Consider the following 6000-nt stretch of genomic DNA (forward strand, 5'->3'; position numbering starts at 1 on the left):
AATTCATTTCCTCATTTTTTTTCTCCATGATTTTATTTAAGTGATAGTGATCTCTTTTAGAACAAGGACGTCCAATTTAAGACAAGGACAAATAGATGGAACAATAAAATTTCTTTGAGGGAAATTTGCAGCGTGAGGAAAATTTGCAGCGTCGCATTAGCATGTTAGTATGAATTCTCTCTTTCAATTAATTTATCATATGTAATTTATATCAATTTATTTAATATAGGAAATATTTTACTTAGTTTTTGCTTGTTAAAAGAGAGTAAAAAAGTGTAAACTTGTATTTGAATATTTTATAGGCCCGTGAGAAGGAAGAAAAGAAAGAGAAGTTGTTTCAAATGGATATAATTATATTTTTAGATAATATTATAATATAAAAATGGAGTGTTAATTATATAATATTATTTTGAATGATTTTTATTGTTACCAATTGACTATTAACTACACTTATAACTATCCGCTATTTTTAAACCATAATTAGAGACAATTATTTGTGATAAAAATATTGTTTTTATGTATAGTCAACTAATTGTTAATTTATGAACACTATTAATTGTACTTTTTAAGCAGAAGTTAAAGACTATTGCAAACGGTAAAAACATCGCATTTATATATAGACAACTAACTATTAACTACGGTTTTTGTACCGCCTTTATAGCCACTATTAACTGCGGTTTTTAAACCGCAGTTAGAAACTATTACTTGCGGTAAAAATCTCGCCTTTATAAATAAATAATATACTACGGTTTTAGGAACCATAGTTAGAGACTATTAAGTACGGTCTTATAAACAGCAGTTAGAGACTATTATCTACGGTTTTATAAACAGTATTTAAAGTCTAGTATCTGCGGTAAATTTATCGCCCTTAATTGTCAAAATCTCTTTAACGACGGATTTACCGCCGTAATTGTCTTTTAGCAGCGGTAAATTATGCAATAACGGCGGTGCAATAACGGCGGTAAAAACCGCCCTTAAATATTACTTTTTTTACTAGTGAATATATATATAATTATAATATAAATGTAGTTTTAAAATAAATAATAATATTATATGATTTTATTGTATCTTAAAAAATATTGTTTATATAAAATAAAATATTAATAATAATTATGTTAATAAAATTATATTTGAAATTAGAATACTATAATTATGAATTAATTTTTTTTTTTATTAATTTTTAAAAGAAAGTGTTAGTTTATTATAAATATTTATATATTAGAAAATATTGTTTGTATAAAATAAAAAAATTATTATTTTATAAAAATAAGTGTTTGGTTATTATAAAGGAGATGTAAGAGGTATTTCGGCTCCAAAACCAGCCGAAAAAGCTTTATTTGGTAAATATATATATAATATTTTAAAGTTTTACCCGGTTGGGGAGGCACGAGACCCTAGTAGGTCTGCCACTGCTTATAAAGAATGTCCACATTTTATAAACTTGAATAAAAAAATCATAAAAATGCACATGAAACATCAAGAGAAATAACCTAAAAAAATAATAAGAAAGAAAAAAAGGAAAGGAAACAAAAACTTTAGTCCATTCTATGCATTCAATTAATCTAGTTGTTAAATAATTATATGCTTCTTATATAATCTATTCCATTTTAGTGCAACTCTTCTACTTCTTTTTGGTTTATTATATACAACATTCTTTGAAACCAGATATCCATGGGTTGTTTTTTCTTAATTTAGAAAAACTTCACAACTATCTATAAAAACCATGAAGAGGTAACTGTAACTGTTGTATTTATGTTTTCATAATATTAAATTAGTAACTTCAGTTCATACTTTTTTTTTTGTGATGCGATTTATTTTCGGGGTGACTAGTATTATCCTTTTAAATATATATAGAGTTTTGAGATTTTTGGGTAATACCTTTATCACTTAAATTATTCTATTCTTGATGAGTTAAGTTCATACATATATTTGGATAAATGAGTTTGTGTCAATATGGATTAATATTATAACATGTTTTTTTTTAATATTTGTACAAAAATAAAATTGAGGATGTTGACACTATTAAAATTGAAATAATTGAATATGAAGAATTGTGAAAATTGATTAAAATATATCATAATGATAATAATAAATAAATGAAGAATATATGAGTCATGGACCAAATGACCAATGGTGCGATTAAAATGCACCTACCCATAAATAAAACAAGGCCTTGTTGTTGTTTTTCTCTTTAGTAGGAGGGCCAGATCCAAACAGGCCCAACTGGACAATAAATAATCTTCCAAATAAGGTCACGTCTTTAGCTTGTTGTTGTGGAAAGGGCTTTTACCAATTTTCCCTTTGTGTAGGGTGCTAGCTATAAATGAATGTTGCTCTTAGTTAAGTATGCTTGATTAACAATGTCTTAGCAATTCAGATTTGATTCAACATTTTGAATTTATATTTGATTTGAATTGATTGGATTGGATTGGATTAATTAATATTGGTGTTTTGGAATCAAATGTTGAACTAGATTTAGATTTAGATTCATTTGAAGAAATTTGTGTCAAATGTTTTGAAATTTGTTAAAAAGACACATTTGTACAAATTTAAATTAAGTTGAAAGGAGTTGTATTCAATTGAATTAAAATAATTAAGTTGGAGAGACTACGATAAATATCTGGATTTGAAATTAATGTATTATATACCTGTGTTAGTCATAATTCAAAAAACATTATATAGTCTTAATCAAAGTAGAAAGAATTAATTAAGGATTTACTCGATATGAGATATCTTATTCTTCGATAAACTATAAGGGTGTGTTTGATGAGAGGAATTGGAATTGGAATTGGCATTGGCATTGGCATTGGAATTGTAATTCCAATTCCATGAGAATTGACATTTAATTACAATTCAACTCTTTTGGAAAAAATTATAGAATTGTAATTCAATTCCAATTCCTATGTTAGTAAAATAAAATATCAGTTTAATTACAATTCCTATGTTTCTTAAATATGTTTTCACGTTTTTGGCACGTTTAATACGTTTTTGACATGTTTAACACATTTAACACGATTTTGACATGTTTAACACGTTTTGACATATTTAACACGCTTTTTACACGTTTAACATGTTTTGACACGTTTAAATACGTTTTTGACATGTTTAATACGTTTTCACACTTAAAACACATTTTCACACGTTTAACATGTTTTTCACGTTTTTGATATGTTTAACATGTTTTTCTCACGTTTAACATGTTTTTCACGTTTTGGGCACGTTAAACATGTTTTTGGCATGTTTAACACGTTTTCACATGTTTTATATATTTTTGACACGTTTAACACGTTTTTCACACATTTTTCATGTTTAACACGTTTTTCACGTTTTTGGCACATTTAACACGTTCTTGACATTTTTAATACGTTTAACATGTTTTTCACATGTTTTGATAAGTTTAACACGTTATTTACATTTTTGGCACGTTTAACACGTTTTTGACATGTTTAACACGTTTAACATGTTTTTCACATGTTTGACGTGTTTAACACATTTAACATGTTTAACACATTTTTGGCATGTTTTACACATTCTTGACATGTTTTACACAATTTTGGCACGTTTAACATGTTTAACACGCTTTTGGTACGTTTAACACATTTTGACAAGTTTAACACATTTTGGCACGTTTAACACGTTCACCATGTTTTTGGCATGTTTAACACATTTTTGGCATATTTAACATGTTTTAAACATGTCACAAGTGTGTTAAACGGGCCAAAACATATTAAACATGTCAAAATGTGAAAAATGTGCCAAATTTTATCAAATGTGTTAAACGTGCCAAAAATGTGTTAAATATACCAAAACGTGTTAAACGTGCCAAAAACGTAAAAAGACATGTTAAATATGTCAAAAATGTGTTTAACGTGCCAAAAACATGATAAACATGTTTAATGTGTTAAAAATGTGTGAACGTGTCAAAAACATTAAGATGTGTTAAACGTATCAAAAATTTGTTAAACGTGCCAAATAAGTAAAAAACTTGTTAAACGTGCCAAAACTTGAAAAACGTATTAAACGTGTTAAAAACGTGTTAAACATGTCAAAAATGTGTTAAATGTATTAAAAATGTATCAAACGTGTCAAAAAACGTAAAAAGAACATGTGAAACGTGTCAACAACGTGTTAAACATGTTAACAACGTGTTAAACGTGTTTAATGTGTTAAAAAAAATTAAACATGCACTGGTAAAAAATCGGCATTTACCGAAGGTTTTATAAAACTCTCATAAATATTCTCGAGAGGAACAAATATTTCGGTATTAAAATAGATTCCGAGAGGGGTGTAAAACCTTCGGTTTTACTAATTAGTACCGAAAGTTCTTTGTAGAACTTTCGGTTTTTACCTTCCCAAAACCAAAAATAATTTTAAGTGTTGGATGTGGGTTAATTGCGGAGGTTTTTAAAAAAACCTTCGGTTTTGCAATTCCTGAGATTTTTAATTGCGAAGGTTATTCAAAGAACTCTCGGTTTTACCTTTTTTGAAATTCTTGTTTGCGAAGGTTTTCTAATAAACCTTCGGTTTTGACTCATCCCAAAATAATTAAAAATAATTCTAAGTTTGGTGATGGTTATTTCCGAAGGGTTTTCAATAAACCTTTGGTTTTGACTAATATCAAAACCGAAAGTAATATGAAAACCTTCGGTAACTAACTCTATAAATACAAACTCTAACCATTCTCTTTTTCATTCGACTCTCTCCTTTCTCTCTCTTCCGCGCCGCAGCCGCCTCCTCCACCGCCGCTTCTCTTCTTCGTCTTCTCGCGTTCAGGTTAGATTGATTTGTTTTTTTTGTTGTTTATTATTAGATTTAGGCTAGTTTAGATTATTTGTTTGGTAGTTTGATTTAGATTTGTTATTGTTTAGATTAGTTTTAGGTTAGTTTGTTAAATATATATTATTTTGTTAGATTTGTTATTGTATTTGATTTAAGTTATATTAGATTTAGGTTACGGTTATTTTATTGGATTAATATATATTTATATATATATATATATGAAATGCATTTAGGATGGGTGAGTCATAGCATAGTCTTCGGCGTACACCGGAGAAACTGTCTCGGTATTACCAGAATTTGCTAGCACAAACAGAAATTGCGGCACGTGAGGAAGAGGTGAGAAATATGACGCTGGAAATGGAGCAAATCCGATTGAGGGATGCGCAAAGAGGCCAATTGCTCAGTGAAATTATAGCGGACAAGGCTGAAATGACACAGAAATTGGAAAATCTTGAACAACAACTTGAATTGTTGAGGAGTCGAATGAATCAACCACCCCCTCCTCCCCCCTCAACTAATAATTTCTAGATTATATCGTTTGATTAATTATGTGTTTTCTTTTCCGTACGAACGCTACCTTTTGATGTCTTTTGTTTTCTTAATTATGAATTATTATTATTATCTTTGGTTTAGTTTTTAATTTGTTGTTCATGAATTATTTTCTTTTAGTTTTCTTTTCGCCTTTTTTTTAAAACAGCAATGCTAAAACCGAAGGTTTTCAACTAAACCTTCGGTTTTGACCCTTGTTTAAAAAAATTGGAAAAAAATTTAAGTATGGGTAAGGGTAAAAACCGAAGGTTTTCAAATGAACCTTCGGTTTTGACCCTTGTTTAAAAAAATCGGAAAAAATTCTAAGTATGGGTAAGGGTAAAAATCGAGGGTTTTCAAATGAACCTTCGGTTTTGACCCTTGTTTAAAAAAATCGGAAAAAATTCTAAGTATGGGTAAGGGTAAAAACCGAAGGTTTTCAAATGAACCTTCGGTTTTGACCCTTGTTTAAAAAAATCGAAAAAATTCTAAGTATGGGTAAGGGTAAAAAACGAGGGTTTTCAAATGAACCTTCGGTTTTGACCCTTGTTTAAAAAAATCGGAAAAAATTCTAAGTATGGGTAAGGGTAAAAACCGAAGGTTTTCAAATGAACCTTCGGTTTTGACCCTTCCCAAAAACATTATGTTTAAGGTCAGGACCGAGAGATTTATTCAAAACTTTCGCAAATACAC

This window comes from Impatiens glandulifera, unplaced genomic scaffold, assembly GCF_907164915.1.
Source record: "Impatiens glandulifera unplaced genomic scaffold, dImpGla2.1, whole genome shotgun sequence".
Lineage (NCBI taxonomy): Eukaryota > Viridiplantae > Streptophyta > Magnoliopsida > Ericales > Balsaminaceae > Impatiens > Impatiens glandulifera.